At 40.0% G+C, this 24,576-nt stretch overlaps 1 long non-coding RNA gene across 2 annotated transcripts in view; it reads right to left on the bottom strand.

The window, feature by feature from the left end:
- Positions 1-14,068: 14,068 nt before the first annotated feature.
- LOC120531396 overlaps positions 14,069-24,576 on the bottom strand; it is a 33,187-nt gene continuing 22,679 nt past the window's right edge. The window contains exon 7 of one of the 2 annotated variants that reach the window (XR_005634101.1): positions 14,069-14,090. This is a non-coding gene — a long non-coding RNA (uncharacterized LOC120531396). Of the gene's footprint in view, positions 14,091-17,127; positions 17,362-24,576 lie in introns of those variants that run through there. The other variant, XR_005634100.1, reaches the window with a different exon arrangement.

Genomic DNA, 24,576 nt, shown 5'->3' with positions numbered 1-24,576 from the left:
TGCTGGAATCGAGCAAAGCAGAAATTTTATACCAGTTTGCGTTCACCACACCTGTGTGTGAGACCGCCAATGGGTTAGTCAGAGCACACCAACCCCTCCTCCCCCTCCACCTGCATCCCTCCTCATTCCTAAGCAGTTTGTGCGCCCGCGACTTTGGGAATATCGGCACAAGCTCTGGGTTGTACAGTGGGGGGCTAGGTTTTGGGACGTACTCTGGTTGAGTTCAAGCTGATAGCGCTGGAACTGTGTCTGACAAAACCATTCACACGAATGAGAGGTGAGAGGACCGTGGGCATGGGCCATTAACCGGAAATGGTTGAGAGGAGGCGGGACTTGAAAAAAATCTCTTGGCAGTTGTGTCGTCTTGTCTCAAAATTTTTTTTTATAATAAAAAGACATTTTCTACACATATGTTTTTAGCTGTGTATTATACCAGAATGTCAGTTTCACCATTGTAAAATATGATGTGTCGCCACGACTGGAGATTTAAGGGGAGCCAGGGTGCTTGACTCTATTAATGGATATGCTAGTCAGGGTATTTCCAAACACCAGTCCACAAAGGATTTTCTACTGGATGGATCTACTGGTTTATCATGTTCTTTATGTTTTAAACCTACACATTTAAATTATACACAGCTCACCTGTATGTTATTTTTTTTGATAAATTGTAATACAGTATGCTGTTTTAAAGCTGTCATCACGAAGGCACAATCATTACGATTGCCTTATTTCATATTGCAGCGTTGGGCTGCTGCTGTGCTCACCAACCTCAAGTGCTAATGGATTAACTGGTCTTTTAGATAGCTCACTCGCTATTCCTGCAGAACATTTTCACATTTTTATGCGACTTTGACAGGCTTGCAGTTTGTATCGGCTCCTGTACAGCTGGCACTGATGCCACTTATTTGCCTGATGGAATCCCAGCTCATAATATGGGCAACTCATCCCTCAGCAATGTAAAAAAAATATATATATATTTTTCTTTCTTGAAGCATATCAAGGCAAAATTGTTTTCCCTTGCACACAGCAAAATATTGGCAAAGCTACCTTTGGGTTCAGGATTTAATAACAAATGTTGGCCAGCAAAATTTGCAGTTTTTCAAACAAAATAAGACAAAGTAACGCAAAGGTAACACACAGTTTGTAATGTGTTACATTTTATAATAGGTAACTATATTTCTATTTCCGGCGCCGCATCCGAGTGGCAGCCTTTCCAGCTGTGAATTTCCCCTTGGGATTAATAAAGTATCTATCTATCTATCTATCTATATGACATATTTAGTTACTTTTTGAGTAACAAGTAATGCAACTAAGTTACTTTTAACAGTAATGTTCCCCAAAACTGTTGGCCAATGCTCTCTAATGGCCATGCACCTCTCACTGCCAAGCAATGACTGGGATGATGCTCACTTGCTGGTGAATTAAGGAAGCTTGTCTTGCCCATTTTCTGCACATTTTTGAGTCATTAATTCATAAGTTTTTGATCACTTTATCTCTAGTTCTACCCTGCTGACATTGGTCTTCTGTTCAGGCATGTGTTGAGCTTTGCTCTTTTTTGCAATCCAAATAAAACAACACTGCTGTTGACTTGTTACCATCTCCCTCCCAGAAAGATACATTGGTCTTTTGAAACAAGGCAATATTCAGACAATGGATAGACGTGGGCATGGAAGTGCTCTGTAGGCGGATAGGGCAGGCTTGTAGTGGAAAGATGGCTGCTCAGTTGCAAAGCTGTTTTGAACATGAATAAAAAGCTCTAATATCCTTACTTTTGGAGGATTATCAAATACTTACTGCAGTTTATCCATCCTTATTTCTGAACAGGATTTCACTATCACAGGGTTATCAGGGAGATAAGAGTCAATCCTACCAGCACTGGGTGCAAAATAGAAACCATGGCAGATGATAGCAGAACACACTCTCACACAAGTGTGCTAGAGATCAATTAAAAAATCACAAATAAATATAATCTGGGAAGAAAAATGGAGTCCCCAAGGAAAATCTCACAGAGACACAGGAACACTACGCAGAACCCACACAGAGAGGTGCAGGCCTGGGATTTAAACTAAGTGCACTGGATGTTTGGGCCCCCACTGTGTCAAACGATTGTGAACACAAATTAATTAAAGGAATAGAGGTTCCTTAAAACACATCCTTCAAACAGGCCAGTTCACTTTAAGTTCACTGTAGTATCACATTCTCAGGGACCTACCTAGGACCGTTCCCTGCGTACCCATCTTTGTTAATCCAGAGAGGTGGATAAACTGAAACCACAGGATAACCGTGAATTCCTTTGACACACAACATCATAATAGCTAGTCTGGATTATGGGAGAATGCTTGCATAGCTTAAAGTCAAGTGAGTAGTAAGCAAACTCGACAAAACCCAGACTGAGGACTTGAATTACTTTAGGGACATATTTTATGCGTCTTCTGCCTCAACAGATGATAACTATGAGACAAAAACCCACACAGTAAACTAGTGTAATTAACACAAACAGATAACATCTACACCAGGGATGCCCAATGCGTTGATCACGATCGACTGGTAGATCGCGTTGCACTCAAAACATTTTTTTTTTTTACATGTTACTCTATCATATATCCTCCCTATGGCATTTGCCACTTGATTGACATACAGGGCGGTCAGTCTGAGATCTCTTTTCTTCTAACACACTGGTCATCCCGCATGCACGATCAAACGCACGAACTACTGCAAAACTCCGGCTATCTAAGTGATCTAGTTAGCCTTTCAAATTATATCGACAAAAGAAGGGATTAAAAAAAAATTGTTGGTTATGGGCTGGATGTGGAATTGGAAGAGGATTTTTTTCTCTCACAATGTCACAATCGAAGTGTGTTTGTCTGATCTGTCAATCTATCATTGCTATTCCAAAGAAGGAAAATGTGGAAGGGCACTTTTGAACTGTTCATAAAAACCACAAAACTGACTTCCTCCAAAAAGTGATCTGAGAAAGAGAAAGGAGAGGGAACTAAAATCGCAGTTAATCGGACAGCCGTCATTTTTCACTCGGCTGAATTCAAAAGCAAAGGCAGACACACCGAATCATCGTTCCGGGTGAGTCACTCGATCGTTAAGCATAAGAAGTCCTTCCAAGATGGAGAGATGATAAAAGATGCCTTCGCTGAGGCAGATGGCTATTGTAAAAAATTCCTGCTGAGATTTCAAGACCCCTGACCGTAGAAAAGGGAGTTTCTCCTTGTCATTAAACATGCAGAATACAGGCAACTTAATAACGATCAATGGCCGCTAGACTTTGCATTTTTTTTTCGATCTGACCAACATGTTGAATGAGCTTAATTTACAGCTGCAAGGAAAAGAGAACTCCATGGTCAATATGATTAGCTCAGTTAATGCTTTCAAACGAAAAATGCAACATCTGTCCTCAAAGCTGCAGTGCCTTGATTTGGGGAACATCCAAAACCTCGCATCGGAGCTGGAGACGCATTGGAAGGCGTGTGTGCAACTTGACAGCATACGCTACACAGAGCAGATTGAAAATTGTCTGTCAGACTTTATCTAATGGAAAAAAGGTAACGGATTAAGTGTTGCCCAATGTAGCGGAGTAAGAGTAGCGTTTCTTCTTCACAAATGTACTGAAATAAAAGTAAAAAGTATGGTGCCGTAAAACAAAAAAAGTTACTCAAGTAAATGTAACGGAGTAAATGTAACTCATTACTACCCACCTCTGATACTCAGTATATACAGGTGCCGGTCATAAAATTAGAATATCATGACAAAGTGCCACCTGGCGCCACACTCTAATCAGCTAATTAACTCAAAACACCTGCAAAAGCCTTTAAATGGTCTCTCAGTCTAGTTCTGTAGGCTACACAATCATGGGGAAGACTGCTGACTTGACAGTTGTCCAAAAGACGACCATTGACACCTTGCACAAGGAGGGCAAGACACAAAAGGTCATTGCTAAAGAGGCTGGCTGTTCACAGAGCTCTGTGTCCAAGCATATTAATAGAGAGGCGAAGGGAAGGACAAGATGTGGTAGAAAAAAGTGTACAAGCAATAGGGATAACCGCACTCTGGAGAGGATTGTGAAACAATACCCATTCAAAACTGTGGGGGAGATTCACAAAGAGTGGACTGCAGCTGGAGTCAGTGCTTCAAGAACCACCACGCACAGAAGTATGCAAGACATGGGTTTCAGCTGTCGCATTCCTTGTGTCAAGCCACTCTTGAACAAGAGACAGCGTCAGAAGCGTCTCGAATGGACTGCTGCTGTGTGGTCCAAAGTTATGTTCTCTGGTGAAAGTAAATTTTGCATTTCCTTTTGAAATCAAGGTCCCAGAGTCTGGAGGAAGAGAGGAGGGGCACATAATCCACGTTGCTTGAGGTCCAGTGTAAAGTTTCCACAGTCAGTGATGGTTTGGGGTGCCATGTCATCTGCTGGTGTTGGTCCATTGTGTTTTCTGAGGTCCAAGGTCAACGCAGCCGTCTACCAGGAAGTTTTAGAGCACTTCATGCTTCCTGCTGCTGACGAACTTTATGGAGATGCAGGTTTCATTTTCCAACAGGACCTGGCACCTGCACAAAGTGCCAAAGCTACCAGTACCTGGTTTAAGGACCATGGTATCCCTGTTCTTGATTGGCCAGCAAACTCGCCTAACCTTAACCCCATAGAAGATCTATGGGGTATTGTGAAGAAGAAGATGCAATACGCCAGACCCAACAATTCAGAAGAGCTGAAGGCCACTATCAGAGCGACATGGGCTCTCATAACACCTGAGCAGTGCCACAGACTGATGGACTCCATGCCACGCCGCATTGCTGCAGTAATCCAGGCCAAAGGACCCCCAACTAAATATTGAGTGCTGTACATGCTCATACTTTTCATGTTCATACCTTTCAGTTGGCCAACATTTCTAAAAATCCTTTTTATGCATTGGTCTTAATTGATATTCTAATTTTCCGAGATACTGAATTTGGTACTTTCATTAGTTGTCAGTTATAATCATCAAAATTAAAAGAAATAAACATTTGAAATACATCAGTCTGTGTGTAATGAATGAATCTAATATACAAGTTTCACTTTTTGAATGGAATTACTAAAAAAAATCAACTTTGTCATGATATTCTAATTTTATGACCGGCACCTGTATATATATATATATATATATATATATATATATATATATATATATATATAAATATTGTGTATAGCATTTTAATGTAGGTAGATCATTTTGACCTAGTCATTTTAAAAGTAGTTCGCAAGCCGAAAAAGTGTGGGCACCCATGCACTACACATTATCAATTGTCACGTTGTACAAATCTTGCTTTCCACAACTGCCAAGGCATTTGGTATAGCATAGGGACTAAAGATTAGACAGGCTGGCATACTGGTTAAGATCAAATCCCGGTGATAACACATGGTGGCCATTAGCAAGTCACTTCACCTGCCTGTGCTACAATTGAAAAAACAAATGAAATGTACTCTATTGTGTTTCAAATGTTCTACATGGCCTTTAGCTAGATGACAATATGGACATTAAACCTCTGTGCTATAGATTTATTGTCATTTTACTATACGACACACGACAAATCACTTACCCTGCCTGCCTTTTAATGTGCATCAAATGCAAAACTCAGTTTTACTGCCAATTGTATTACATTAAAATGAAATTTAAATGCACTAGCTTTATATGTGTCTCTCTTGTATTTCATTTTCATCTTTCAGAGCTGTTTGTGGTTTATCTGTCCATCTGTTTCTCTATTCATTTTCTATCAAGCGGGGAGGCTACACAGACTTTGTTAGCTTTTTTTTTAAGTTACACGGAGAGACATCCAAGTTTTTCTCAAGCATTTACAAGCCAGTTTAAGAAGAAGACTAGGAAAGCTCTCATCAGGTAGTTTTACAGTTGATACCAATGTCAAGTTACTAGGGTTTGTTTGTTTTATTTATTTTTTTACACTAAGCTCCTGCATAACCAGCCAAGTGCAAACATTATGTTCTAAACTAAAGTGATATTTTTATAATTAAACTGCAGACAACTGGTTTTACCTGTTCATTTTTTATTAACAGAAAAGAAACTCTATGAGCTTATTGTTCAGTGACCATAAAAAATACTAAAATTAATTAATTAATTTTAATTAATAAAATCCCTTTAAAAATATCTTTTACAATAGTAAAATAGGAACAAGAATATTTATACACGTGCTGTGAAAGAATATAAAAATCCATGTCATAATTACAAGCCACAATTCTAATAAAATGTTCATGTTTATGAAGAACACGTAAGGCTAACACGCTTAACAAGTTTACAAGTAAAATAAACACATTTGGCTCTTAAGCTAACAAGCCTATTGTTTACTAAACAGCCAAGGCAAATTCTTCTTCATCTGTTCTTTTTCTGAATAAAAGTTCTGAGCTGTTGAACTAAACACAACCTCACAACGTCCACAATCAAGAAAGGAATCTCTGCTTTAATTATAGGACAAAATGAAAAAGGTCTGAACGCATTCGCTGGTATTTCCTACTGCAGACGAGGCTCTCCTTACTTCCACTCTGCCGTTTTTCTCTCCATGCACAGCACAACTCCACAGATTCCCTTTTCTCAGTGTGCTACTTCAATTTCTTTACTGTAAAAGTCAATATTCGTGTCTTGACTCTGTCCTGAAGTCGCACTGGCGGCTCTCTGTTTACAGGAAATTTGGCAACAAAACGACACGTGCAAGCCCTTCAAGGAGCACACAACTAAATTAGCGTAAAACTTAGAAAAGCAGTTTTAAAATCGTGTCGATTAGCAGCCAATTGCTTAGAGAATCACTAGAGAAGATACTCTTTTCTTTCAAGATGACTAGGCTGATTCCAAGGCTACAGGGGTTGAATTATGAGGAAAGATTAAAAGAGCTGAGCCTTTTCAGTTTAAATAAAAGAAGATTAAGAGGTGACATGATTGAAGTGTTTAAAATTATGAAGGGAATTAGTACAGTGGGTTGAGACTGTTATTTTAAAATGAGTTCATCAAGAACACGGGGACACAGTTGGAAACTTGTTAAGGGTAAATTTCACACAAACATTAGGAAGTTTTTCTTTACACAAAGAACGATAGACACTTGGAATAAGCTACCAAGTAGTGTGGTAGACAGGAAGACGTTAGGGACTTTCAAAACTCGACTTGATGTTTTTTTGGAAGAAATAAGTGGATAGAACTGGCAAGCTTTGTTGGGCAGAATGGCCAGTTCTCGTCTAGAGTGTTCTAATGTTCTAAAAAGACCAGCATACTCGTATATACTGTATAATTAATTTTTGCCTGTTAGGGTATCATGTGAAAATTAAATAAGAATATACACTAATAAAACATTAGATTTTCTATATATAAATCTTCCATATCATTTGATATGAGTTTCTAATTTAATCCTGAGCAGAGGTGTGGGGATATATAAATATCTACAAAATATAAAAACTGAAACAAACTCACTAAAAGTTGCCATGATCATCCGAAATAAAACTAGCTTAATAGCCACTACATATCCACTAAATGGCACCAAAAGGTCAATATGTTCCTTAGTGAAATTGCTCGGAATTTTTTTTTCTCTGTCAAAACCACTACAATTATTGCTAAAAAGCTGTGTAGTTATTTCTAAGTTAAAATATTCACCTTAATAAAAAGATGACTATCTATGTATTTGTGTGTCCATCCAGTCGCTAGGGTTAGGATGCAAAAATTTAAAACAGGTAAAAAATTTAGAAGAAAGGAAAAAAAAAAATCAAAATAATCAAAATACCATATAATGGTCTAAAAATAAGAAAATTGGTCTTACAGGCCTATGCAAACACAGGAAGTACAGGCTTATAGTGCAAGGAATCCTATCAGCAAGTTACAAAATTGGCAGATGTTAAGAGTGGGGTTCGACTACGGTCAGTTCTAGGGCCGCTGATATTTTATATATATATACTAGCAAAATACCCGTGCTTCGCAGTGGCGAGGTACTGCATTAAAATTTTTATTAAGAAGAAAATTTAACCTTTTTAAACTAAGGGAAAATATGCCAATAATTATTTGTTAAGGATCTCTTTGTATACCACATTGTCAGTTCGGCCTTCCGGTTGTAATATGACCAAGCTGTGCACTGAGATTACTCTTGAGCATGCAAAGTACAGTTGGCCATGTGAACAGTAATCTTGTTTCAAATCTCGCAGCTTGGATTGCTGCTGTCATAATCGGTTTGAGTTTCATGGTTTGTTTCAATTACGACAGTATTTGTAGGACTTGTGTTTAAGTGACATTCGGCATCTGTCAAGCGTTGTAAGCACACAACCAGTTTCATCGATAACTTCACATCCAGCTTTTGAGAGTTTAAACATTCATAAACATCAAAGTGTCCACTACTGAAATCGTCACCTGTGAATCTAAGATGTTTAAGAGGCATTGGCGGTTGTTGAAAGGTGTAAAATATTTGGCCATTTCTGTACACTTGAAAGCGACAACCGAACAATTCAGCGGCAGCCATCAACTCACATGCAGATCCATAGGTGAAGGGCTTAAGCATTTCACTCTTATAGTGCTCCTGTGTAGTATAATCATCTCCTGTACCATCATCAGTCCACACCTTGAACCTGTCCCAGTCATTCAATACCTAAGACACAATGTTCCTCCGGATATCAAGAGTGAGTCGATATGGCCGTGCAATATGTAACAAAGAGAATGGAAAAGGTAGGTGTCATCTCCGGGCATGGAAACCACTCGGTAAGTGACAGTTCTTTGATCGATGGTGATCATCTCGATAGACATGGTAATGGGGGTTGGAATGATAAAGGAAATGGGTACCTGAGCAATGTAAAGTAAGTCTAAAATACCTATACAATAACTATAATTGTAATAAACAATAAAACAGCGGAGAAGCCGTGGATTAAACAAAAAGCTGTAGTTATCAGTAGGAGACGTGAATCCGTGGCGAAGCAAGGAAGGGAATGTAGAGACCGGAGCGACGGACGGTCTTATATAGGCAGGCAGCCAATAACGTGGGAGGCGTTTGGATGGGGGACCCAACGCCACCTCACACGGTGACCAAGCTGCAGGCTATGGACGTATATATGTACGTAAGTAGGATTCAGTTAGTGTTGGGAACCCATGTACCAAATTTCTTGAAGATGGGCCCATAAGTAACAAAGACTGGTGAAAAGTTCAATATGTCGGCCGACAGTGGCATCATACCACCATATCATATACACATAAATATACACACACACATATATACATACATATATATATATCTACATATATACACACAAATACATATATATATATATACATACACACACACATATATAAACATATATATACATATACATACATATCTACATATATACACACACAGCTATTTCAGTATCAGTGCAATACGCTGTTTGTTAAAACGGATGACTCCCGCTCTTACGTGCAAGTCTGCGTGGATATTATGAACTATCGTTTTTGTTCAAGTTCTATTTAAATTTTAAATAGAAGGAATTTTTATTTAGTCGACAGAAATATCTTTGGTAGGAATGGTAAAAACAGACAGGAATATTATTCGTGAATAAATCAACTCAAACCTTAAACAACTTATAATATTTTGCTCTCCATAAAAATATATCCTGTCTAAATTATACAAGTTAGAAATAAAGTAAACATTAAAAGAACAAACATTCAAATTTCTTTACTCTTATGTAATTTTATATAAAAATAAACTTAGATTTTAAATATCCCAAAAGATTTTGCTCTCCATAAAAATATATCCTGTCAAAATTATACAAATTCAAATATGAACATGCTGCATAACAAAACCTAGAAATATAAATAAAATGTGTTCCTTTCAGCAATAACAAATCAAATCATTCAGTTGTCTTTGCTCATATGTCATTTTAGAGCTGGACGCCTGGCATCTTTTTTGGCCACAGGTTCGTTTATGTTTGGTGTGAGGTTCTGTGTTGTGGAGATTCTCAGGATGGATTGCAGGTGCTCATCAGTGAGGCGACTCCTGTGTGCTGTTTTGTTAGTCTTTATCACTGAGAAGAGCTTCTCACACAGATATGTGCTACCAAACATGCACAAGGTTCGAGCCGCATGTAGACGGACTTTTTGTTCTTCAAAGTCACCAAAGCGCCGTGCAAACTCAGTCGCTCAGTTTATCAGCAAAGTGCGATTTGGGAACACCGTAGTGACGACTTGGTTTAACATTACTTGGCAACAGGGAAAGTGGGGCAAGTTGCACTGGTGCATTTGTGTCTCCCATAAAAGCAGCTTCACTTGAAATCACTTTGTGATTGTGCACGGTAAAACGTCCGCTGAAGTGTCAGATTCTTATTTAATTCTTCTGCTTTCTGTATCTTCTGCATTGCATTCAGGTCTTTCAGGTTACCCTGATGTTTTGTCTCATAGTGCCGTCTTAGATTAAATTCTGTAATTACAGCCACATTAGCTCCACAAATGAGACACACGGGTTCAGTAAACATATACTCAGCCTCCCATCGGTTCTTAAAGGCTCGATTTTCAGAATCAACTTTTCTCTTCAGCATCGTGTGAGCTAGCTTCGCAATAACTTGCAGCATCATAAGGTAGACTTGATTAACGCGTAAGTGTTGGCAAGGCAGCTGAAGCGCTGCATTATGGGATCTGTAGTTTATTGTGTTACCAGCGCTTCATATACCCGGCCATTAATAACAATAATACAGTATATAAAATGATCTCGGGCGGATATAATTACACTGGCGGATGTGGCCTGCCCTTGAGTTTGACACATATGGACTAAATAGAACTTGAAAAGATATATTTTTTCAAATGTGATCGCGCAATTCAGATAGAGTTGACGCACACTACAGCCTGCATGCCTCAATAAGTCATCCTCCCTCGCTCTTACTTTTTTACCGTTCATCTAATGAATACACTGAGTATGGCTTTACCAAAACAATCATTGATGGCGAATAAAGTATCCATTATTCGAGTATGTAGATCGGGGTGTATATATATACATATATATATACCCGCGTATCGCAGCGGAGAAGTAGTGTGTTAAAAAGCTAGAAAAGAAAAGGGAACATTTTAAAAATAACGTAACATGACTGTCAATATACAGTATTTGTTTTGTGAGTGTTACTGAGTGTTGCTGTCATCAAGGATTTGATTATCATTATTTCTTTCAATCAGGTTCGTATTTGTAGGATGTGTTGTATTCAAGTTACATTCCGTGTTTGTCAATTGTTGTAAAGATGACAGGTTTCATTCATCGATTCGTTTCTTACTGCATCAATAAACAGCTCGTCTTCTTCTTTATCTGAGACCTGACACACTGCATGCACGGGTTTTTACACTGTCTTCCTTTAGCGGGACATTGACTTTTTCCACGTGTGCTTTGTTTCCACAGTAGCTGCATTTATGAATATGCTTGTATGTATCAGACGCTTCATATTTTTTTGCTGCCTTTTCAATTGTGTAATTCGTTTTTTGTTCAGCGCTCTTTGGAACTGTTGCTATGTCCATGGCTGTATCTAATGTTACCGAAGTCCCGGCACTTAAAACTTTCTCTCGCAGTTTCGCTGAGTTTGTGCCAAACACCACCCTGACCATCTCATCTTCCTCTCCATAAGCACAGTCCTTCACCCGTGAATATTTACCCGTGGAAGTTTGCTATTGGATTGCCGCTGACGGACGGCCTTATATGGGTAGGCACTAAATTACAAACGCCAGCGGCAGCCTGTCTATGAACTTAATTTAAAGTGTAGGTTTACATCGTGCTTTGTTTCTGAAGTAGCAGAACTCATGAATATGGTTGTATATGTCACTCGCTCGCTTCTTATTGTTTCGCTGCCTTCTCAATTATATAATGCATGATTTCTTAAGCACTTTTTGGAACTCTTCCTGGTTTTCTACGTACTGCGTGATTACGTGGGAGGCGTGATGATGTCACACGAAACTCCTCCCCACGGCTTTCGAGCTCAACTCCATTACAGTAAATGGAGAAAAATAGCTTCTAGTTATGACCATTATGCGTAGAATTTCGAAATGAAACCTGCCCAACTTTTGTAAGGAAGCTGTAAGGAATGAACCTGCCAAATTTCAGCCTTCTACCTACACGGGAAGTTGGAGAATTAGTGATGAGTGAGTGAGTGAGTGAGGGCTTTGCCGTTTATTAGTATAGATAGATATATATATATATATATATATATATATATATATATATATATATATAAATAAATGATTTGGATAGGAATATAAATAATAAGATGGTTAAGTTTGCAGATGATTGAGTGTGAAACCCACGCAGACACAGGAGAACATGAAACTCCACACAGGGAGCACCAGAAGCGACCAGTATATATATATATATATATATATATATATATATATATATATATATATATATATATACATACATATATATATATATATATACACATATACACACACACATATATATACATACATATATATATATATATATATATACATACATATACATATATATATATATATATATATATACACTCACCTAAAGGATTATTAGGAACACCTGTTCAATTTCTCATTAATGCAATTATCTAATCCACCAATCACATGGCAGTTTCTTCAATGCATTTAGGGGTGTGGTCCAGGTCAAGACAATCTCCTGAACTCCAAACTGAATGTCAGAATGGGAAAGAAAGGTGATTTAAGCAATTTTGAGCGTGGCATGGTTGTTGGTGCCAGACGGGCCGGTCTGAGTATTTCACAATCTGCTCATTTACTGGGATTTCACGCACAAACATTTCTAGGGTTTACAAAGAATGGTGTGAAAAGGGAAAAACATCCAGTATGCGGCAGTCCTGTGGGATAAAAATGCCTTGTTGATGCTATATATATATATATATATATATATATATATATATATATATATATATACACACATATATATATATATATATATATATATATACACACATACATACATATACACACATATATATACATACACACACACATATACACATACATACATACATATATATATATACTAGGGGCCTTTCCCCTCCTTCCAACAGTCGCCTCACCGAAACCCCTCTTAAATGGTGATACAATGGGAAACAAATATATTGTTTTTTTTAACTCCTATTTGCTTGAGCAGCTTCTTGCCTGCTGCTGCTGCGTGTGATCTGCCATGCACTCATCTACCCCCATTATCTCTAACCTGTCACCCTCTGCAGATGTATCACGAGACTTGCGTCTGAAAGTTGTAAGCATGACTTGACTTGTCCATCTCGCAGGAAGTGAAAGTGTCTCTCTGTCTTTTTTCAAAAGATCACGTCTCATCCCCAAGAATGAAATATATATATATATATATATAGTAAGAAGAATGACCATAAGACATTGAAAAGGTTTGGGGCAGCCACCTGTATAATTTTCCCGGCTGCAAAATTGATGCCAAAGCACAGACATGTTTATACAACAGAGTCCAAAACAGAACTGTATATTATCAACAAGATGGCAGCTTTAAAGGCCAGTAAGGGAAGTGATGTCATCAGGACCAGAACTGGAAGTAATGTCGTTGCCTGCCCAGGCGGGATTTCCCGAGAATGGTCTGCAAGAGATTGAGAGAGGGAGAATTAGTGCACTTTGCCACCTCCTGGTCCGGCATGGAATTACATGTAATCCCTTTAGTTGTCTCCTAAACACGCATGTGTGACTGGGCCCACCCCAGGGCACCCCTCACAGCCCAGACCCATCGGGTCGGGTGTCCTACACTGAGAGGTTGTGAATGCGCGAGAGAGCATTTGTGTTGGTGTGGAGAGAACCCTTCCAATAAACGAGTGAGAGCTTATAAGGTTGCAGATCAAGGAACCACCTAGTGACTTGAGGGTTGGACTCTTTATGCAGGCCCATCCACTGTAAAGATGCATGGTACATGACAGGTGTAAACTCCCGACCCAAGAGGTAGTAGCTCAACTGTGTAATCGCCCACTTAATTGCAAGGGCCTCTCTTTCCACCGACGCATACCTGGTCTCCCTATCCAGCAGTTTCCGGCTCAGGAACATGATGGGTTGTTCAGCTCCATCGATGCTTTGGCTCAGCACTGCTCCTAGGCCTGTGTCCGAAGCATCCGTCTGAAGGATAAAAGGAAGCGAAAAGTCAGGTGCTGATGTCAGGGTCCTTTTTAAGTCACTGAATGTAGCTTGCGTCATATCGGTCCATACCACCATGTTGGGAGCCCTCTTCTTTGTTAAATCACTCAAGGGTGTAGCTCTCTCCAAAAAGTGTGGTACAAACCGACAGTAGTACCTGGCTAAACCGAGAAATGCTTGGACATGCCGCTTGGTTTGTGCATGGGGCCATTTCAAAATGGCATCTATTTTAGAGCACTGTGGCTTCACAGTACCACAACCCACTAGGTAGCCCAAGTATTTGGCTTCTTTCAACCCAAAAAACATTTTTTTGGATTGATCCGAAGATCAGCTTCACCCAGCATCCATAATACCACTCGGAGGTGCTGCAGGTGTTCCTTCCAGGTGCTGGAATAGATGACAGCGTCATCCAAGAAGGTAGGCAGCCCTATATGTGTTATGGGGCCGGAGCACTTTATCCACCAGACGCTGGAAAGTCGCAGGAGCCCCAGGTAGCGCGAATGGAAGAACACGATACTGCCAGTGCCCACTAGGGGTGCTAAACATGGTCTTAACCTTTGCGCAGTCCGTTAAAGGAACCTGCCAGTACCCCTTGGTAATGTCAAGTGTGGTTAGATATTCTGCCTGTCTAAGCCTCTCAAGGGGGTTGTCCACTACAGGCATAGGATAACCATTAAATTGTGAGACCTGATTAAGTCGACGGAAGTCATTGCAAAACCTTCAACTTCCGTCAGGCTTCCTAACCAAGACTATTGGGCTGGACCAGGGACTATAACTTTCCTCTATGACTCCTAAGTCCAGCATGAGCTTGATTTCAAGTTCCACTTCAGCCTTCTTTGCCTCGGGAAGATGATAGGGGCGCTTTCGGATTATAACCCCGGGTTCGATCACAATGTCGTGGGCAATCATAGAGGTCCTTTCGGGTTTTTCATCTACCACCTCCGGGACGAACGAGATAACTGCTTCGAGCTCTCACTTCTGTTGGATATTCAGATTAGAGCTGAAGCTAAGTGTGTTGGTCTGAGCAAAGATTGAGCGGGGCTGGCTGGAGGAGGGATCAGGGTCCCTTTCCTTCCACGGTTTCAGCAGATTCACATGATATATCCGCTCGCTCGGCCGATGATTGGACTGTTTCACCAAACAGTCAACGAGCCCTCTCCTCTCAACTTCATGTGGTCTCTGCCAATGGGCAAGTAGTTTAGAATGGGAGGTGGGAACCAGCTCCATGGCCTGATCCCCCAGTTGGAACTCCCGAAGTGTCGTGCCATGGTCATAATAGTGGGCCTGTGCTACCTGCACCTCTTCCATGTGACTTTTTAATATGGGTCGAATTTTCTCAAATCTATCACGTAACTTCCAAAATATTAGTCAAGGGAAGAGCCTTTCCTTCCCAACCTTCTTTTAAATGTCCAATATGCCCTGGGGTTGACATTCATATAATAACTCAAAGGGTGAGAACCCAGTCGAGGCTTGTGGGACTTCCCTGTAGGCAAAGAGTACGAGGGGGAGGAGTTGATCCGAATTCCTTCCATCCCCACTGACCACCTTGCGAAGCATCTGTTTGAGAGTCTGATTAAACCTCCCCACTAGACCATCTGTTTGAGGATGATACACCACAGTCTTTAAGTGCTTTATTTTAATTAACTTAGCCATTTCCCTGAACATCTCCGAGGTAAATGGCGTTCCTTGGTCCGTAAGGACTTCTTTAGGAATGCAAATTCGTGCAAAGACCCCTACCAGTTCCCGTGTGATGGCTTTAGAATTAGCTGAGCGCAACAGAACAGCTTCTGGATATTGGGTTGCATATTCCTCGAGGACTAATACAGTGAACCCTCGTTTATCACGGTTAATCCTTTCCAGACTCGACCGTGATAAATGAATTTTCGCAAAATAGGATTCTTTATTTATAAATCAAATATTTTCGCAGTTAGAGTATAGAAAACCTGTTTTACGACCTTCTAAATACGTTTTTTAACATTATTAGAGCCCTCTAGACATGAAATAACACCCTTTAGTCAATATATTTGACAAAGTAAGAATACCGCTACGCTTTGCACTCACGGGATGGAAGGACAATCCCGACTGCTTTTATATAGTAGATTATTCTACTGTACATTTAATTACACACACACACAGTTCTTACACACAACCACCAACCTATGAAGGCACGACCTCAGTAGGAGAGTCTTCAGGTGGTGCAGTATCTTCAGCAGGTGCATCGTTGTCTTCTTCCGCTGAAGGAGTACTAGGAGTAGGCAGTGGGTGTCTGGGTGCACGGCTGAAGAATATCTTGATAGGCAGTTGCTGGCGCTGTCTTTTCATATGCGTGAGGAAGCTTTTGTAGGGTATTGCCCTCTTTGATCATATCCAAGAGTTTCACCTGCTCCTGGATAGTAAGCATCTTCCTCTGGCGCTTAGTTTTATTGTCAGAAGGCTTAGAAAAAGCAGCACGTTTAGAAGCCATCGAGGGGCTTAGATAAATGTTCTCAGAAAGCGCATGCGTAGTGACGTAAGCATGTATGAGAAAAAAATTGCGATAGAGTGAAGCCGCGAAAGTTGAAGCGCGATATAGCGAGGGATCACTGTATATAATTATGTCCTCGGGCTGTGGGTTCCAGGGGTCCCACTATATTGACCCCTATTCTTTCGAACGGGACATCTATTATGAGAAGGGGAAAAATAGGAGCACAGTCCCTCCTAGGAATTTGCCACAGCTGACACTCAGGACAAGAGAAACAGAAGTGGCGAACCTCCTCGTTAATAACCAGCCAATAAAGTTGGAGCTTGATATGCTCTAATGTTTTCTCGGTTCCCAGGTGGCCTTCTAAGAGGTGGGCGTGCACTAACTCACAAACCTGCCACTGGAAAGTCTGTGGGATTAGCAAAAACTTCTGCACCCCACCCCTCGTGCTCACTAACCCGATATAATAAATCATTTTCAATAACAAAGTGGGGCCCCTGTGGCATGGGCTGATGGGTGCGTTGGCCGTTGACTAGTGTGACTGCATTCTTAGCAAATTTAAGGGAATCATCATTCCATTGTTCCCTTTTAAACAAGGCCAGTGTTTGTCTTAATTGGAAGCTAAACTCTGAGAGAGGGTCTGGTCTTACCTCAAGGGGCAGAGAGTCATCCCGTTCCGCCGAGACACGGACAGATGACGCAACGGTCTGCGATGGCCCAGGAAGCTCCTCATCCTCCTCTTGGCCTTCCATATCTCCCTCTGCCTAGCTGAGTACATGCTGTGGAGACAACCTACGATGAAAAATTCCCGTCTGAATGCCCAAATTCAATTTAGGAGGGGCCAGTACTTCACCACTTTTAATATCAGACCAGTCCCGCTCGAGAATCACAGCGAAAGGTGGATTTGGAAGGACCGCTATGGTGATTTATTTTTTTTTTAACTGATCCTCCCTGGCTGATGAAACATCGGGTGGATTTATAGAACCGGATATCCCTGTGTACACAGGTTATACTGGTCTTTGTTTTTATCCGCTGTCGCGGTAGTACATACCGGCGATCAACAATTGAAATGTAGCTGCCGGAATCAAAAAGGGCTTCCACTTTAAATCCATTAACAATGATCTCTCCCAAATGAGCCATTGACAAGGGGTTTGAAAGTGCAGACAATCCACCCCCCTCTCTCCACTTACATTCTGCCTTGCTCCCAAGGGAGGGCTGCACGAGGGGGCAGATGAGGAGGGACATAATCTCCATAGCATCCACTAAAGGACCGTTCTGCTCTCCCAAATTGCGAGGCTGTCTTAGATGTTTCTATGAGCTCAATGAGCTCATTTACATTGGAAAAGTCTCCCCAGATCGGCTGGGTGAAATAGTCGGGAAGATTGCCGATTAATATAAAACAGGCTACCTTTTTTACTGTTTGATAGGTGGAGCACTCAGAGGGCTTTAACCACTTGGCCACCATTTCCCATAGAGCATCAAGCTGCTCTTGAGTAGACCACTCAGGACCTAACCTCCATGTTTGCAGAGACTTCACCTGCTGGTCTGAGGAATCCCCACTTTGCTCTGGGGCCTTGGCCCCTGTGGGAAGGACAGCCCTCTCCTCCGAGAGAGCATAACAAGTCCCCATCACTTCCCCCATAGAGACAAGCCCACATCTGTGTGTCCCATCAACACTCTCCCTATTTAATTTATGGGTCCCGGAATTAGTCAAAGGGAGCAGTCTGCGCCAGTTCTTTCCGAACTCCGAGGCAAAACCCCCACCCAGAAGCTCGGCCCTGTTATTCTCCCACCTGGTCATGATTTAGGTCCTGTCCCGTTTTCTTCTGGGCTTTTATTATCCTGCTGACTACGCTACTGTAAGAAGAATGACCATAAGACATTGCAAAGGTTTGGGGCAGCCACCCGTATAATTTTTCCCGGCTGCAAAATTGATGCCAAAGGACAGACGTGTTCATACAGCAGAGTCAAAAACAGAACTGATCTATTATCGACAAGATGATGGCTTTAAAGGCCAGTAAGGGAAATGATGTCATCAGGACCGGAACCGGAAGTGATGTCGTTGGCTGCCCCAGAGCCGGGTGGGATTTCCCTAGAATGGTCTGCAAGAGAGCGACCCCCCGGTCCGCCGTGGAATTACATGTATTCAAGCCCTTTAGTTGTCTCCTAAACACGTGTGTGTGTGTGTATATATATATATATATATATATATATATATATATATATATATTGTATTATACTGAGTATAGTTCATACCAGCTTACTTTCATGGAAATATTAAAATGGGTAATGAGTAGGAAACTAATTTTCTTTTTACCCTTTTATGAATTACAGTTAGTAGGCTCTGGCTGCTCATTACTCTTTATTTTCACCATACTGTAACAGGCCATTTAACAAACTGCGTCACTGTGGGCCATTTGTGACTCATGCAGGTGGAGTACTTCATTCAGTTGTGACTCCTGGATGATTAATTCAGGTGCAGTGCACTTCTCAAATTCAGTCCTGTCAGACAGAATCTCAGAATTAGGAGGACTATCTTATACTTATCAGCTGGATAACATGTTTTCATTTTACAGGAGCACAGTCATTGCTCGAATAAACTGATTCCATCTTTCTCATACACTCTCTTTGTTTGTTCTTTCCACTTCACTGTCACTCCACTCATTTTGGTGAACACTGTATGACTGCAAAATAACTAGCTGGACAGACCAAGCAACCCCATCAATAATAACCATTTCTCTTCCTAGAGAATTCCAAAGATGCATCCAGCCAATCAAGAAAACTATTTTTTTCAGATTTTTTTTAAGGTGCTCTCCATGTGGGCCGTAATTTGTACACTGCTTGTGGGAGGCACCCACATGTAACTTAACTACAAGCTCACACGGACTCTTTTTAATTGAAAGATACAGCGACTCTACTCAGAGGACCTCCAGTATTATTGAGTTGATTAGTAGAAGTCAAGAGAGTAAGCCTGCCAGCCTGGTGGAGTGTGGTTCGAGTAAGGAACTGCAGGGTACCACAGAAAAATGTCGGAGCACCAACGTGCTCATGCCTGTTTAATTCTAGTGTGTATCAAATGCAAAAAATAACAAAAATGGGCCACTATGTGTGCCAATACAAGAACACTGATCAACAGCAAGAAAGTCATCAAGCTTGATTAAGCTTGGAAGGGAGATCCATCCTGCAGTGCATTCGGTTCAAAAGTAGCTCCTCCTTCCGACAGCTGCGGTATCTATAGGCAAGGGACAAGAAGGGATGGAGTCAGTTGCCCTCACTGGGCATTGGAGGGGACTAAAGTGGAGAAGCTTAGCACCAGCACCCCCTCTCAGTCTGTGGTGGTAGTATATACCTCAGTTGAGCTCAGACAGTGGTCTACAGACCCACATGTGTGACAGGAGACACCTCATTTCAGAGGCATAAATGTCCATAAATGAGTTAGGAGATGTACAGTAAATGGGGTATATGAAAAGTTTTGTCCAAGCATAATATTTCCTGTAAATAACCATACACATTAGCCGATTATCACAGTTGAAAAACTTACACATCTTTATTACACAATTATTTAAAGATCTATGCAAATTTAATTTTATCAATCTGATGGACTGTACTAAACAAAATCAACTAGTCACATTCTCACAGTAGTGGAAAAAATAATATTGTTAAAGTAAATATTCTTCCCAAATTGATATATATATATATATATATATATATATATATATATATATATATATATATATATATATATATATATATATATACACACATTTTAGTGCATTCCCAAATGTAACAAATCCTTCTTTAAAAAAAAGGGATGAATTTGTACATGTATTTGGAATTGGAATTTTTTGCATTGCTAAAAGAGAGAGAAGCACAGGACTGTCTATTTTATAATTCTAGTACTAGAAGGAATGAATACACAAATCATGAGATCATGGAAGGCTTTAGAAAGAAACAAACTCGTACAACTTTGTATCGTCGCACAGAGGACATTACACCCAAATTTCCCCAGAATGCTTTGCTTCGTGCATCAGTTACCATTAACTACCAGGAACTAAGCAGAAATCCAATGGTTCCACACTTATTTGCAAGAGGCACTTTATGGCCAAGATGTTACTGTCAAGTTCAGCCTTACAAACCAACCATGTTACCTTCATTTTTCAAGTATAATATTTAATGTTAAAAATAGGCGCTGTATCATAACATTTAGAGATATGTATATTAATAATATGTTTGTATCCTTTGGACAACGGTGCCTGAAAAATAATGCAAGATGCTGACTTTGCTAAAAGAAACTTGGTCAGCTTTCCTAAGACTCCCTCAATATCTGCTGTAGAAAATATACTTTGTAACTGTGATAAAAAAATATAATTAGTATCTGCAAGCTATGCCAATGCTTTCAAGAGACACAAACTAACTCAGCTGAAAATTGTACATTGCAGACATCTTTCTCAACTGACCGATGATAATCCTGACTGAGTATATACATCTTGTGATGCTTCTGACCACACCTTTGGCGACGTTCCTGGTTTCGCCAAGTGTTTTGGGACTTTCAACTTCGTACACTCTCCTCCTGAGGCTGATCAGTCCTCGACTTGTGTACAGATAGCCAATAGGTTACTACAGCAGCGTGGCTCCCTTCTGCTGAGCCATAACCATCTAGAAGTTCTCTCAGCCGGTTTGGCGGCATCACTGACAGCTCTTCTCCTCTTGTCTCCTTTTGATGCCGAATGATCTAAGGACTCTGGCCAAATTTACCAAAGTCAAGATCCCGAGTAGAAGTGATGTCATCAAGCTAGAATGTTTAACATGGCTTCCACTTCTTGTGGAGCTTTGACAACAGCTAACTAGAGCAGTGGCCAACAACAGTGGATAGCAGCAAGTACAGTGAAGCCTCATTTCATGTACAGACTTGGATGTGTGCAGTTTGTTCAATTTGTTAACTTGGCTTCATCTACTGTACAATCCTACTTGCATATTTTTTATCATTAACATTAACACACAGAATAGAGGAAAGTTTGACTGGTATATGCAATTTTAAAATGTATTCAATATTTATTTATTTAGTTTTATCATAGATAGATAGATAGATAGATAGATAGATAGATAGATAGATAGATAGATAGATAGATAGATAGATAGATAGATAGATAGATAGATAGATAGATAGATAGATAGATAGATAGATAGATAGAACTTTATTTGTCCGCAAAAGGACTGTTTCAAATAAATAACTAGTCAGGACAAACTCATAAAAAAGAAATTAAAAAGAAAGAAAACTTCTGACTTGGCAGTGCCAGTCCCAGTGTGGCATTATACACGCATATTGCCGTTTGTATAAAGGAGCCCCCCCATAGTGTTCCTTGCCACACTTCTGCTGAATGATTTTTTAGCTCAATGTCCTCAGTGTTAGTGTGTCAGAGAGAGAAAGTGCAGCATTGTTCATAATGGCACTCAGCTTTGTTATCCTATAACTGAGCCTACCTTTTTAATCAGTTTGTTAATTCGGTGGGCCTCTCTTGAAGAGAAGTTACCAGTGCACAACACCACAGCATAGAAAATCACACTGGCCATCTCAAGAGTTTTAGATGATGTGAAGGATGTTGCTTCGATTTTAGATTCATTCAAAGAGTATTACAAATACAATATTTGTATAGAAACAGAAACTCGAATTCCTGCTGACACTGACCACTTAAATATATACAGCCATGTAACATGTTATTTCTTATTTAACAACAGAAAATTTCTAGGGAGTCTGACATTTTGTTCTCATTCACAAACAATTTCATTTTTCATTTCCTGGTAATTGACAAACAATTCCTTAAATTTGTTTGAACAATCTGCTGGAAACAGGACAGCTTTTCACTGTGGTTGGTATTCTAGGGATGGATCGACTGAAAAAGGACTGACTGACAAGATGCTCAGATCCTGGCCTGTTGGATATCTTCACGTGTGGGAAGAGTACAGGAAAAACACTAAAGATGAACGTTAGTTGAATGAGACAGAAACCTCATAGCTTTAATAACCATGGGTAGGACATGAAAAGAAACAGAATTATTTCCTCTTTATTTTATACATTGTGGCATTCCTTTCAGTATGTCCATTTTGCATTTAGGTGATTGATGACCAAGCAAGCAGCACAACAGCGTGACACTGCTGGGGTCCTAAGCCTATGCGACGTTTGAATTATTTGCTCGTGTTCTGCTCTGTGGACAAACTGTCAAATCAACTGGAATCACAAACTTTCTCCAGTAACACAACACGCACATCATTATGTCCACTGCTGCCGAAAGAACAGAAAATGAACGATGACATAGCCCTTTACTGACCTGTAGTTCAAGGCACATGAGAGGATGTTGTCTCAGTGGTTACTGCCTGACAGAGGATTATTTTTCTGTGCACAACAAATAGCTAATGAAAGCTGCATTTAGTCTTTGTACTTTTTTCATTAAAACTGATTCTGCTCAATCACAAAGGATAGAGCGGGTTTAATATTATGTATTAGTCAGGCTTCTTTCGCTGAAATGTTTTATGAATCATTAAGCAGAAATATGAAACACCCCTCACAGCATATTTGCCTCCCTCTTCAATAATTGACTTTTATTGTACCTAAACAGTAAATGATTTAATCATTGTCAAATAATGTTTTTAAATAAGAGGATTGTGAATCTTATTGAGAAATTACTGATGCGCTTTGGAATTTTCAGACTATTTTGAGGTGGTACAATACGTTGCTTCTTCACTGCACTCTTGTGTGAATCAAAACTAGCCATGTCCTGTAATTAAAAGCCTTGGCAACATGTGGGCAGAAATGCTGTTCATTTTCCACCTCGCCCACAGACCCCATTGAGCTGGAGTGCTTAATGCATTAGTGTTTGTACTCCTCCAGAATGTGACAAAAATTGATATTCAGGTAAACATATTTTCAGGGATCTACTTCTCCCACTTTGGCTACATTTAAAATAACCCAGGTTCTTGATCTTCTAGTGTAAAAGATATCCTAAGAAACATATTCAAGGGATTGTGATGAGAATTTTTAAATAATTCCCAAGAGTAGACATCGTGTCTTCGGTAAAGGACAGGAAGGTAACCTCTGCAGAAGGTGAATCAGTATAAGCTACTGTGTGAAAAGGATGCTCTGCCCATAATAAATTTAGGCTTTTTATCTGCAGAATGTGTGCTGCTTCTAAATTAGTCACCCAGGGCAGAGCTGATGCAACTCTATGGCAGCTATCATTCATCTATGCCAGTACAGTGTGTTCTCACATCAAGACACGCCACTTAATATTGATCACTTGAATGTTATACTAAATAACTTCCCGCATGTCTACAGGATACACTTATCTTTTCCTCAGATTGGCATGTGAAGTCTGAAAGAGGGCTAAATAAAACCTTGATGGATTTAAGGTTTTCAGATTAATAAATGAAAACTGTACAGGAGGTTTGAAGCAATTACTTTAATGAGAAGCACGACTGCTGTCATTTAATTTTTTTCCCTTTTTATAACATGTCACCATCTAAACTCTCTCTTGGATTAAATAGGAGGAGCTTGGCATTAAAAATAATTCAAAGTGAACACAAGGTGAAAGATGTGCCATCTTCCCAGGGATGACTTCCCTGCATTTTGACTCTGGCAGACTCCAGTGATATAGCGCTGCAGATATTTGGTTTTTTTTTTTAATTCTCCAGGGGACTGGTCTGAAGTCTAAAGCCACCCTAACCCAAGGCCAAGGGGTTTGGAGGCAAAGCTCCATGAAAGCACTGTGACCTCAGCACCACCATCAGGCAACTCCGTGTCAATGACTGTATGGCCTTGTTCTAAAGTAAAGTTGATCTTTTGGGGGGCATTTTGGTCATTCTTCCCTTTTCCTGTTGTTAACAGTAAAAACAAATAAGAACTCATATTTCGTATTTGTATCTATATCTTTTATAAGTTATTATTATATATTATTATATTATTCTTGAATATAGTTATCCATCTATTCATTTATTTCTGCATACATGCATTTT

Source organism: Polypterus senegalus, chromosome 6 (genome assembly GCF_016835505.1).
Source record: "Polypterus senegalus isolate Bchr_013 chromosome 6, ASM1683550v1, whole genome shotgun sequence".
Classification (NCBI taxonomy): domain Eukaryota; kingdom Metazoa; phylum Chordata; class Cladistia; order Polypteriformes; family Polypteridae; genus Polypterus; species Polypterus senegalus.
This window is presented reverse-complemented; position numbering and strand designations above follow the sequence as displayed.